A 14,298-nucleotide genomic window follows, 5' to 3' on the forward strand; every position below is an offset into this window, starting at 1 on the left:
TAAGGGGGTACAAAAGTACCCCTACCATTTCACAAAGAGAGTGTAAAAAATTGTTAAATAAGACAAACACACTTTTGAAAAATTCCTTTATTAAAAAAAATTAAAATAAAAAAAAGATTCCAGCGGTGGTAATCCACTCTTGCTATCCAGCGACGGACGGTCATCTCTCCAGCGATGGCTCATCTCATCCGGCGCAGCGATCCATCCTTCTTCTGTCTCCACGGAGGAGACACTGCAAGGATTCCGGCGATCTGACGTTTCTTATATACGGAGGGCGGGGCCACCCGTCACCTGACCCCGCCCCCCTCTGACGCAAGGTGAAACCCGGGGTTCCCTGTGACGTATGGGTGACACCGCACCCCTCTGATGTAACACAGGCAGGTTTCCGTTACATCAGAGCACTGATGTAAGAGATTGGTGGCACTGATAGGTGGCTCTGATAGGTGGCACTGCTGGGCACTGATGGGCGGCACTGCTGGGCACTGATGGGCGGCACTGCTGGGCACTGATGGGAGGCACTGGGGTGCAGCACCTTTGAGGCAGATTGGGTGGCACTGTGGGTGGCACTGTGGGTGGCACTGTGGGTGGCACTGTGGGTGGCACTGTGGGGTGGCACTGTGGGTGGCACTGTGGGTGGCACTGTGGGCATTATGGGCACAGACGGGGGGCACTTACTTTTACTTTGTTAAACTTCAGGATGGCACTGCGGGAGGCAGGTGGGCACTGGCAGGTGGCATGTGGTGACTTTCATTGCTGGCCGTGATCGGGACTGATGTCCCGATCACGGCCGCCGGTGATCGGCTTTTTTTTTTTCTCCTCGCGCTGTCAGCGCGAGGAGGAATAATAGCCGATTACCGGCTCCGTTCTATCACATGATCAGCTGTCATTGGCTGACAGCTGATCACGTGATAAGGGGTCGGGATCGACCCCTTACACGGATCGGTGATCAGGCGAGTCTCACGGACTCGCCGATCACAGAGCGCGCCGCGCGCGCCCCTCAGGGGGCGCGCAGGCCGCTCGTAACCAGGACGACGTCAATAGACGTAGTCCCGGAAATTTAGGTCCGCGCTAATGCCGTCATTCGGCAATAGCGCGGTACCCAAGTGGTTAAACAAAAAAGAAAATGATAATTGATGGTAATTCTTCACCCTCTCTTTTTTATACTTGGAATTCCTCAAAAATTCATTAAGAAATCTTGATTCATTCCACCTTTAACCACTTGCTTACTGGGCACTTAAACCCCCCTCAGTCCCAGACCAATTTTCAGCTTTCAGCGCTGATGCACTTTGAGTGACAATTACGCGGTCATACAACACTGTACCCAAATGAAATTTTTATAATTTTTTTCCCACAAATAGAGCTTTCTTTTGGTGGTATTTAGTTACAGCTCGGAGTTTTATTTTTTGCTAAACAAACAAAAAAAGATGCAAAAAAAAAAAATCATGTTTTAATAATTTGTTATAAAATTTTGCAAACGGGTCATTTTTCTCCTTCATTGAAGTGCGCTGATTAGGCGGCACTGATAGGCTGCATTGGTGGGCACTGATGGGCTGCATTGGTGGGCACTGATGGGCTGCATTGGTGGGCACTGATAGGCTGCACTGGTGGGCACTGATAGGCATAGTTAAGGCGGCACTAATAGGCACAGATAAGGCGGCACCGATGGGCACAGATAAGGCGGCACTGATGGGCAAAGATGGGCACAGATAAGATGGCACGGATGGGTGGCACGGATAAGTGGCACGGATGGGTGGCACGGATGGGCACTGATAGGTACCACAGATAGATGGGACTGATGGGCACTGATAGGTGGCACTGATAGGTGGCTCTGATAGGTGGCACTGCTGGGCACTGATGGGCGGCACTGCTGGGCACTGATGGGCAGCACTGCTGGGCACTGATGGGCGGCACTGGGGTGCAGCACCTTTGAGGCAGATTTTGGGTGGCACTGTGGGTGGCACTGCTGGGTGGCACTGTGGGTGGCACTGTGGGCACTGCTGGGTGGCACTGTGGGCACTATGGGCACTGCTGGGTGGCACTGACAGGGGGGCACTTACTTTATTTCAGGATGGCACTGCGGGTGGCAGGTGGGCACTGGCAGGGGGCAGGTGTCCGCTTGAATTGCTGGCCGTGATCGGGACCGATTACCGGCTCCGTTTTATCACATGATCAGCTGTCATTGGCTGACAGCTGATCACGTGATAAGGGGTCGGGATCGACCCCTTACACGGATCGGTGATCAGGCGAGTCTCACGGACTCGCCGATCACAGAGCGCGCCGCGCGCGCCCCTCAGGGGCCGCGCAGGCCGCTTGTAACCGGGACGACGTCAATAGACGTAGTCCCGGCAATCTAGGTCCGCGCTAATGCCGTCATTCGGCAATAGCGCGGTACCCAAGTGGTTAAAGAAGCAAAGATTACATAATACATTTGTGTTAAAAGACACTTACTGATCCCTTGGGAAACTCATATCCCTAGAATGTTTAATCGGAGCTCAATAACCAAATAATCTGGTTATTAGTAAAATTAGTAATGATAAAGGGATGATAAAATGGGATTGGCAATAGTTTTTGGACCAAATTAACATATAACACTAAAAAACTGTACCTTACATGTCATTGCAGAACCAGCAACGACTGTGTCTGGATCAAGCACTACCCCAGGGATGACTACAACACCAGGATCAAGCACAACTTCGGGAGCCAGTACAACACTTGGATCCAGTACCACTCCAGGAGCCAGTACCACATCTGGATCAAGCACTACTTCAGGGATGACTACAACACCAGGATCAAGCACAACTTCGGGAGCCAGTACAACAACTGGATCAAGCACTACTCCAGGGATGAGTACAACACCAGGATCAAGCACAACTTCGGGAGCCAGTACAACAACTGGATCCAGTACCACTCCAGGAGCCAGTACAACACCTGGATCAAGCACTACTCCAGCGATGACTACAACACCAGGATCAAGCACAACTCCGGGAGCCAGTACAACATCTGGAGCCAGTACAACACCGGGATCAAGCACTACTTCAGGGATGACTACAACACCCGGATCAAGCACAACTCCGGGAGCCAGTACAACACCTGTATCCAGTACCACTCCAGGAGCCAGTACAACACCTGGATCAAGCACTACTCCAGGGATGACTACAACACCAGGATCAAGCACAACTCCGGGAGCCAGTACAACATCTGGCGCTAGTACAACACCTGGATCAAGCACTACTCCAAGGATGACTACAACACCAGGATCAAGCACAACTTCGGGAGCCAGTACAACAACTGGATCCAGTACCACTCCAGGAGCCAGTACAACACCTGGATCAAGCACTACTTCAGGGATGACTACAACACCAGGATCAAGCACAACTCTGGGAACCAGTACAACACCTGGATCCAGTACCACTCCAGGAGCCAGTACAACACCTGGATCAAGCACTACTCCAAGGATGACTACAACACCAGGATCAAGCACAACTCTGGGAACCAGTACAACATCTGTATCCAGTACCACTCCAGGAGCCAGTACAACACCTGGATTAAGCACTACTCCAGGGATGACTACAACACCAGGATCAAGCACAACTCCGAGAGCCAGTACAACACTTGGATCAAGAACTACTTCAGGGATGACTACAACACCAGGATCAAGCACAACTCTGGGAGCCAGTACAACACCTGGATCCCGTACCACTCCAAGAGCCAGTACCACATCTGGATCAAGCACTACTCCAATCAATGCTGCAACAGGTAAATGATGGTTTGCCCTACACCCGTGATTAAAACACGAAGGTTGTGAGAGCCAGTAATAAGCACTGTAATGTATAATGGCACAGAGAAAGGCTCAATAAGTTAAAGTGAATGTAAACCCCAACGTATACTCAGTGAAGTGAACATCCTCAGATGATACACAGAGATGAAACAAATCCTCCTACATAAGTGTTACATGTATATCTGCTGTCTTCAGCTTTATATATTTTTTAGAAAGTTCAGATCAGATCAGAGATTGTCTCTTCCCGTTCAGCACTGCAGTGAAGCCTGGGCATAAAGCCAAGACAGCTGATTGGAGGAAAGGCACACACCCCCTCTCCTCATAGGTAGAGACTTGCAGATCTGTTCGTTGAATAGATCAGCACTCTGCCAATATATTTATAGCATACTACCCAACACAAAACTCCGGCTGCTTTTATCATATGTCAGAAGTTACCATGCTGATAACAGAAGAAACAGAGCAAGAGAAAGCTATGGGACACAGTGCTTTGAAGAGAGATATCAAAACACTGCAGATATATGTGCCCGGCTTAAATTTCATGAATCGAGTTTACATCCACTTTAAGTCTCGGTTTACACTGCAGCGATGCGGGAACCCTGCGAATCCAGTATGGGTTCCCGCATCGCATTGCGTCCCACAGGCAGTTCACACTGCCCTAAGCGAACAGCTGAAAGTGTCAATACAAAGTTAATGACACCCCCAAGATCAGTTCGCATATCGAAAGTGCGAACTGTCAATTCGGACAGAAATCGGATCACACCCATGCGATCCGATTCTGCTGTGGACAAAAAAAAAGGGTCCTGTGCGAGTTTGGTCTGCATGCGATGCAAATTCAGCCATACAATCTGTATGGCTGAATTTGCATGGAACAGACATCACAAAACAGGGCAATAACTTCTCCGCAGGATGTGGAAACCTTGCAAAAAAAGATTCCCAACAAATGAATGGGGGGCAACTACATGGCAAATGAGGTTTAATGTAGAAAAATGTAAAAAAATGCATTTGGGTTGCAAAAATCTGAATGCAATCTATACACTGGGGGGAGAACCTCTGGGGGGATCTAGGATGGAAAAGGACCTGGGGGTCCTAGTAGATGATAGGCTCAGCAATGCCAAGCTGCTGCTAACAAAGCAAACAGAATATTGGCATTAAAAAGGGGATCAACTCCAGAGATAAAACGATAATTCTCCCGCTCTACAAGACTCTGGTCCGGCCGCACCTGGAGTATATTGTCCAGTTCTGGGCACCAGTCCTCAGGAAGGATGTACTGGAAATGGAGCGAGTACAAAGAAGGGTAACAAAGCTGATAAAGGGTCTGGAGGATATTAGTTATGAGGAAAGGTTGTGAGCACTGAACTTATTCTCTCTGGAGAAGAGACGCTTGAGAGGGGATATGATTTAAATTGTTTAAATACCGTACTGGTGACCCCACAATAGGGAGAAAACTTTTTTGCGGAAGGGAGTTTAACAAGACTCGTGGCCACTCATTAAAATTAGAAGAAAAGAGGTTTAACCTTAAACTACGTAGAGGGTTCTTTACTGTAAGAGCGGCAAGGATGTGGAATTCCCTTCCACAGGCGGTGGTCTCAGCGGGGGACATCGATAGTTTCAAGAAACTATTAGCTAAGCACCTTTTTACAGTACAGTATTATGTATAGCGGCTGTTGTAAGCTCTTTACTGATAACAAGCCCAGGCTGTGAAAAATCTGTATAAAAATTAGTTAACAAAATCAAAAAAATAAATAAAAAAGAAAGAATCTGCAGTCTTTGTAAGTGTTCATTCTGCCTGGATATCATCCACACTTCACCAATTATCTACAATTCCTTTTTTTCAACTTGTTGCCCTCAGCCAAAGGGCGTAAAGTAAAGGAGGGAATATGTCATTGTATCCAAGTCGATTTAAAATACATCTAAACCCAAATCTCATATAAGCTTTAAAGTCTTTCTATGGTCAAATGCGTGGTCATACATCCACTTTTGATATGCTATGGGCTACTGTCACTAGACACGTGCACTGCCGAAAAATTTGTTTTGTTTTCATTTCATTCGGTTTTTTTTTTTGTTTTGGTTTTTTTTTTCCGGGTCATTCGTCCTGATCGCAATTTGAAAATTGTAAAAAGATCAGAAATTAGAAAAAAAGTAAAAAAAAAAAAAAATAAAAAAAAGAAAGGGAAATCCGAAAAAAATTGGAAATTGGGAAATTAGAAAAATGAAAATTTTGAAAAAAAACGAAATTCAAAGAAAATCGGAAATTTGAAAATTTGAAAAGGCTGTCAGGAAGCGGGTTAAATGTACCAATTCCTAAAATATAAGGGCGAACCTAAACAATCCATTTCATTTATATCCCGTCCCTTTCATTTTTGAAAGACCTAAAGGAAATGGTAGAGTCACATTGTATAGTGTATGGTCAAATTTAAATGTACACAGACTGCGGATCAGATAATGGAAGGCCAATTTTTTACACAGAGTTTCACAGCTGCTATATAAGAACTGCTAGAGAATTGGGACATGAGAGAAAGAACAATAAAAGCAACTACAGCCTCTATCCACAGGGACCCTTAGGAACTGCATGGATCACTTTAGAGTAAAAAGGGTGTGTTTGTAAAGGAATGGATAGGCCTTTAAACAGCCTGTTGACCTGGGCAGAAACTGATGTCCCACAGACCTTGAAACCCAGAGAAACCCCCCAACCCCCTTCCCCCCCCCCCCCCCCCCCCGGGACAGAAGCCTTGATCTAAAAACTATCACAGAGACTTCCAGGCACCACAGGGCTGCCGTAATTCTAAACATTCCAGTGCTGGATTTCTATCTGTGGCTTCTGAAGGCACCCAACTATTGGCACCCTACGCAACACCCCTTTGATAGGACCACTTTATAACAACGAATATTTCCTTGTTTTCTTGGTCCCAACCTGATTGAGAATGTTGTAAAACTGTGCAAATAACATATGAGATGAACACTTAAAATAAGGAAGCCCTCTATATATATATATATATATATATACACACACACACACACACACACACACACACATATATATATATATATATATATATATATATATATATATATACACACACACACACGCACAAGACCACACTTTTTTTATTGCAACTTTTTTAAAAACACTTTGGTGCCAGGCGTTTGTCAATGGCGTCCAATATAGTGTAAAAACACAGCCACACAAGGCCCGACTAGAGCCCTCTAATAAAAGATAGCATAAAATAAACTAGAAAATCTAAAATTTCTGGGGAAATTGTGTGAAGTGTTCTTGCCTCCACCTACTGGAGTGGACAGAGTAACAGGGTGGAGGGGCTTGATTAACTGTTGTGTGGTTGGAGTGGCTGAAGTAACTGTGAAAAGTGTTAAAAAGCTTAATATTTTAAAAAGTAGTAAATAGTAGTAAAAAAGTTGAAGAAGCCCCATCATTAGCTGAAAGAGCTGAATATTTTTTTCAAATTTTTTTTATTTTTTTTTCAAAAATTTTTTTTTTCTAAAATGATTTTTGTTTTCAAAAATTATTTATTTTTTCAAAAAGTTTTATTTTTTTTTATTATTATGTTTTATTTTTCATGGGATGGTCATAACGTTTTGACTGATAATGGAGTGGTCAAAAATTATTTGTCTGATCATGTTGTGGGCATATTGTTTGACATACTGTTTTGGCTGATCATGGGGTGGTCATAATGTTTTGGCTGATCATGGGGTGGTCATAATGTTTTGCCTGGTCATAATGTTTTGGCTCGTCATAATGTTTTGGCTGGTCATGGGGGGGTCATAATGTTTTTTTGCTGGTTATAATGTTTTGGCTGATCATGGGGTTGTCAGCTTTTGTCACCTCCCACTCTAGTTTTGAACATTTCACCATTCATTTCTATGGGACAAATTTCGCCGCAAAAACAATGGTATTTCGTGAACCGTTCAGCGAAACGTTCCACAAAGTAATAGCACACCAATCGGGAACAATCCGCACGTTTTGGTATATTACTGTCTATGTAGTGTAAAAGCTGTGGGAGGAGTTAGGGTGGTAAATTTGGCAATAATAAGAATATATATGTGAGATAACAGTAAGTGGTCTTGCTATGCAAGAACGCTTAATAAATAAACATGAAGCCATAACGTCACCAACTAAAAAAATACCCCCCCCCCCCAGCCCCACCCTTCCCTATTCTCAACTGATAAATGCCATCTGAAGACCACCCCTTTGCCTCTGCTGCCTTTAGGCGCGTGCCTACCGTGGGTTGATAGTAAATTCGGCGTTGCCAGCCTCATTTAGATTTGGTTAGGTTCACCATAAGGCCGAAATGTTCAAATCTTTACACAACTTTTTTTTTTTCTATTTATTTCCATTCAGCGCAAAATGTTGGAAGTGGCCCCTCCGACGTCCCTTCTGGAAATATACCTACCTTCGGTATTGTTCTCATCGTGCTGGTGGCTGTTGCGTTGGCTGTTATCCTATTAGGGGGATTTCTGGTAAGTGTCCATGTTCCGGTGGGGCGCATTCATATGGTGGGAACTTAGGCATGTACTGGCCATCGGGACTACAGGGAGTTTCCCGGTGGGCCGATGGCTCAGTGGGCCGGTCGGGTGCAGTCCTGGAGCCGCTCCTCTCTGACAGTGAGTGGTCGCGATTTCACTCCTGTAAAGCGGAGCAGCTGCCGTCACTTGCCGGAGAGAGCATTAGGCTTTCTGCTCCCTCCAGCCTGCAGGGGGAGATAGACAGTTGGCAGACGTTCCATCCTCTCTCCCCTTATCACTTGTCACTTATCACTTGGCTGGAGAAAGGAAGGAGAAGTTGCCTTCAAAACTGTGAGTACACGTGGGAGGGGGAGGAGAGGGAGGACACGCTAATGTAAGGGGAAGTGCTGATGGAGACACTCAAAATTAAAGTGGGCCGTTCATGATGAAGTCCAGGGCCACATTTTTGTCCCAGTCCAGACCTGATGGGCTCCCAAATTTTCCTGAAAAAAACAAAAAACAAAAAGGATATGTCTTTGCTTTCTAACAAAGCCATGTGATCAATATATCAGTGCCAGCCCGGCGATCCCAAGGCTCACATTTCATATGATTCAACAGGAATTGGTAAAAAAAAAAAAAAAAATGTGTCCTGTCTACGACCAGCTTAAAAGTGGTTGTAAACCCTTTACATATACCCAGCTGAGTGACTGGCCTCATAAGATACACAGAGATAAAACAAATCCTCCTACGTACGTTGTACCTGTTTATCTGCAGTCTTCTCTTTCCTACATCAGCTCAAAAGTGATTGTAAAGCCCCCATACACACTATCAGATTTTCTGCAGATTTTTTCCTTCAGATTTACCAAAACCATGTAGTGCGAGGGCCTGCCTGATTGCATAAACATTGAAGCTCCTAAGGTTTGACCTCATATTAGATGGTTTTGGTAAATCTGAAGAAAAAAAATCAGCAGAAAATCTGACAGTGTGTATGGGGCTTAAAGAGGAAGTAAAGGGAAAAAAAAAAAAAAAAAAAAACACGCTCTGCAATGCAAAGGCATAATGAGCTAGTATGCATAGCATACTAGCTCATTATGAATAACTTACCTGAGAACGAAGCCCCCGAAGCGGTCCTCCGTCTTCTTCTTCTTGCCCGCTGCCATGGATCCCGGAGTGATTTCCGGGTCTCGCGGCTCTGGCGCTGTGATTTGCCGGAGCCGCAATGATGTCACTCCCACGCATGCGCACAGGAGCCGACGCTCGCGGCATATCGCCGTGATCTGCGGCCCGCCCAGTGCACCTGCGCGCCGCTGTCTACAGCGCATGCGCCGTAGACAGCGGTGGCTGTCTTTGGGTAAGTATCTCCTAAACCGTATAGCCTTAATCTAGGCTTACCTGTAGGTCAAAGTGGTATGTAAGGGTTTACAACCACTTTAAGCCCTCGTCTTGTAAAACCACCCATTTCACTTAAAGCGGTTCTTCACCCTAAAGGGGAAGTTCCGCTAATCCAGGTAACTGCACCCACTTCCGGCCAGACCGCCGCAGACCCCCGCAGACGCTCCGCCCCCCCCCCCCCCCGTTGTGTTCTGGGAAACACACAGTTCCCAGAGACACAGCGGGGGACCATAAGAGACGCGCAGCGCGACTCGCGCATGCGCAGTAGGGAACCGGGCAGTGAAGCCGTCATGATTCACTTCCCGATTCCCTGACAGAGGATGGCGGCGGTGGCAGCAGCGAGACGAGCGATCGCTCGTCATCTGCCGCCGACATCGCTGGAACCTGGGACAGGTAAGTGTGATTTTATTAAAAGTCAGCAGCTGCAATATTAGTAGCTGCTGGCTTTTAATATTTTTTTTTTAGGTGCAGCTCCTCTTTAACATAGAAATGTAAGGCAAAACATTTGTGTATAGATCTAAAAAAAACTTTATAAATACCTCCTCCCCCCCCCCCCTCTTTTTGTGTGATCAGAATCCCTCTGTTTTCTGCTGTATAATGCCGCATACACACGATCGGAATTCCGGCCAGTTAAAAAGACCGATGAGAGCTTTTCATCGGAAAATGTGACCGTGTGTACGCTCCATCGGAATTTAGCCGTCCGAATTCCCGCCAGCCAAAATTTGATAGCATGTTCTCAATTTTCCCAACGGAAAAACTTTCTATCGGAAATTCCCACCACGTGTATGTAATTTCCGACACGTCAAAAATCACGCATGCTCAGATTCAACTACGAGACGGAAGCGATCGGCTACTGGCTATTGAACTTCCTTTTTCTAGTCCCGTCGTACGTGTTGTACGTCGCCGCGTTCTAAACGATCGGGAATTTGGTGTGACCGTGTGTAGGCAGCTTGAGCCGAATTCCGTCGGGAAAACCATCAGAGCTTTTTCCGACGAGAATTTCCGATCGTGTGTACGCGGCATAAGAGCTTGGGGAGAATAACAGCAGTGCACTGATCTTCCCAGTGAATGGCTCCGGGGGGCGTGTGGATGGATCTAATCATAGAAGAAGAGTACACTGAATTCCCAGCATAGCTGGGGACCTGACCACTCTGGGCCCTCCTGCTTAGTGTGGTCAATTTTTAAAGGGAAAGCAGAGGGACTGGCAGGAACACAGGGGATTTCACACAAAGGAAGCAATACAAAAAGAACAGGAGACTTTTTTTATACAAATACACAGTACAACAGGCACATACACTATATTGTCAAAAGTATTGGGACACCTGCCTTTACACGCACATGAAATTTAATGGCATCCCAGTCGTAGTCCATAGGGGTTCAATATTGAGTTGGCCCACACTTTGCAGCTATAACAGCTTCAACTCTTCCTAGATTCAGGAGCGTAAACATTGCATTTTTGCTTGCACACGATTGGATGATGGAAGTCAGCAGAGCTTCTGCTTGTTTACTAAGTTCTGGAGCAAATACACTTTGCACAGGGCACAGTCCGCTTTGCTTTCAACCCCCATATTGTCTTTCATTCCATGTTATGTTGCAAGTTTTATTAGTTTGTTCTTTATTGCTTTATCCAGTTTATTTTATTTGCTCATCCTCATTCGTTTTTTTTTTCTTCCACAGGCAGCCAGATTTGGATTTTTTAATACCGTGGTTTCAAGAGAGATCCCATCTTATAGCTTTCCAGAGTCTGGAATGAGGGTGCGAAGTTACGAAATGTCTGTGCCAACAAACAGGGTAAGACTCATTTCATCTTAAAATGGAAAATTTGCATTTTTCGGGTGAGCGAAGACCTGTCAGGGTGTATGGACGGCACAGGGTCCTGTCCATTTGTAGGGGGGATATCTGGGGACACAAGAACCTTATAGAATATATATATAAATGTATGTATGTATGTATGTATATGTATGTATATAAATATATACGGAGTACAAAGACATTGTAGACATAGTTAGTCCGATTCCGCAACATGGCTGGTTGACGAACAGCCGTTTCACAAACAAACTGAAAAGCACGAAAAGAAAAGAGCGAATCAACACTCACCAAACTTCTACTAACACAAAATTAACAAAATGAGCCCAAAGGGTGGCGCTAAAGAGCTGAAAAACCACGTAGTACATCACTACGTTCGTAATTGTTGGCCAACATTTGTGAGGCCGTGTGTATGCAAGACAAGTTTGGGCCAACGCCCTTCGAACAAAATTCCACGGTTTTGTTGGCCAACAATCCGATCGTGTGTACGAGGCCAATAATAAATAACGCGTTATCTCCTCCGATTCCGCAACATGGCTGGTTGACAAACGGCCACTCAGAAACAAAACTAAAAAGCACAAAATGAAAAGCGCGAATCAACACTCACCCATCTTCTACTAACACGAAATTAGCAGAAGGAGCCCAAAGGGTGGAGCTAAAGAGCTGAAAAATCACGTAGTCACGTCACTACGTTCGTAATTGTTGGCCAACATTTGCGTGGCCGTGTGCATGCAAGACAAGTTTGGGCCAACGCCCTTCGGACAAAAGTCCACGGTTTTGTTGGCCAACAATCTGATCGTGTGTACGAGGCTTTAGACTTTTATTTTAGTTGTAATCTGATCTGTTTTTGCAGAAGACTTCTATACTGGTATTTTTTTTAATACTTAATAAAATTTTCCTCTTTTTACAGACTGGAAGATATACTGTTAGGTCTTAGAACAATCCAAAACCTTCGGCCAAATCGGAAAACTCCGGGAGAAATCTGAATGTTTGAACTTTATCCGGGGACACGTGCAATGAGAAACGGTCATCCTGTCACGGCTCGGCTCTGCGGGGATCACCGATAATGAAGTCATGTTGTTGATCTGTTTACAATACCGCTATCCCTGCTCTGCGTCTGGCACACCGGACATCTTTATTAGGCAGAAATTGAACTGAACTTCACTTCTCAGGTCTGAAAATAGACTCATGTGTATTAGTACAGATGGACTCTGCCTATTGCCACATCACATTCCAATTGAAATCCAGGGCACTGCTACTAACAGCTTAAGTAAAGAAACCCATGCAATGCGCAGTCACCTCTCTTTCACTCTCCATAATGCTGAACTGGGACAGAAAGCACACTGCGTATGCGTGGGTACAGGAGAGTGCTCTTTATGAGTTTTCAGAGCCGGGCACGCTTGGTATGTCCTGCCATCTACAGGACAAAGAGGGGAGGACAATGAAATGAGCATCTTAAAATGTGAGGCTGGGTTCACATATATATGCAAATTGGATGTGCGTCTTAAAAGACGTTCACATTCACATGGTATGCGAATTGGATCCAATTTGCATACCATGTGAATGTGAACGGCTTTCAAAATTTTGGTTCACACATGTGTGTGGTTTTAAAATGGGTCCTGTGTGTTTTTGGGTTCTGGATCAGGGGCGATTTCGGGGTAAAAATTTGCACCTGAAGTAAGAAGAGCTGTGCAAAAACTGTAATCCTTGACGTGTATTGGTACGTCAGAGTGACAATAAAACAATAAAGCTTTTCGGCAAAAGCCGTAGTCATAGCTAGATACCTAGCGTAGCTAGTCGTAAAAATTTGCACCTGAATCGCACCTGAACCGGTGAACAGAAGTGCACCGGACTGCCGCACTGAAACCGCGGCCGCACGTGTGTGAACCCAGCCTTAACATTTAAGATTTCGAGGGACTGTCCCTGATTTGGAGCAATGTCCCTCTGTCCCTCTTTCCTCCTCATTTGTCCCTCATTTTGGTCTGATCTATATAATTGTATATAAAATTCACTTTTTATCTATCAAAATGTGTTTTCAAACACTAAACCTTTCATCTGATCTCTAAATTGCTGCATTTGTAAATTCCAAAAGGCAATATAAAGGAATAGCAGTTGGTAAAAAAGCCCCCGTGGGTTTAACCAATCTTGTTTTTTTTTGTACAATTCTTTTTTAAGGGGGCGTGGCTAGGGGGGGTGTCCTATGCCTGCATACTTTTGCCGATAGGTGTCCCTCCTTCCCATCTCAGAAAGTTGGGAGGTGTGGCTTTTGGCAATTGTCATTGGAGGTGACCTAACCCTTTAAACCAGGAGCATTATTTACTTTATCCAGTTATAACTAATACCGCAATCTAATGGAATGTGCTGCAGTTATAGGCACAGCTCATTGCAGCACACTGACTACAAACCTCCGTAATCAACCTGTTAATTAGCAAATGAGTTCCAATTAATTTTTTACAAGATGATTTTATTTTTTATGATTCATACTACGCGTCTGTTTGAAAATGTGTGAACATGTCAGGTCATGGCATCTGATATTTATGCTGATTAATCTTATTTATAGCTATATTAATAAAGAAGTGTCATGGTAGATCTGTGGTTGTCGTTATGTAGAAACTGTTTTTGGTGCGCTATTTTGGGGAAATAATGTAACTAAACCATTTCATTATTACTAGCTGGAGCAAAAATGATACAAAGGGAATTCATTCATCAGAAGCACACATCTATGCCAGTTTGTTGATGGATTATTGACATTGCTGTCACAGCATAAGGTTAGGTTCACACAATATCCCAGATAGCAAGCAATTTTGCTGAAAGTTTGAAACTGACTTGCTAAGCTATTGCTAGACTTGCCGGGCTTCACAAGT

At 44.9% G+C, this 14,298-nt stretch overlaps 1 long non-coding RNA gene across 1 annotated transcript; it reads left to right on the forward strand.

The window, feature by feature from the left end:
* Nucleotides 1–11,178: 11,178 nt before the first annotated feature.
* LOC143926687 (uncharacterized) lies at nucleotides 11,179–14,023 on the forward strand. The gene is made up of 2 exons (XR_013262119.1): nucleotides 11,179–11,419; nucleotides 12,345–14,023. It is a non-coding gene; the product is annotated as an uncharacterized LOC143926687 (long non-coding RNA).
* The last annotated feature ends 275 nt before the right edge of the window (nucleotides 14,024–14,298 follow it).

The sequence above is a fragment of the Lithobates pipiens genome, unplaced genomic scaffold (assembly GCF_037356315.1).
Source record: "Lithobates pipiens isolate NorthernLeopardFrog02 unplaced genomic scaffold, aLitPip1_a1.2 Scaffold_23, whole genome shotgun sequence".
Lineage (NCBI taxonomy): Eukaryota > Metazoa > Chordata > Amphibia > Anura > Ranidae > Lithobates > Lithobates pipiens.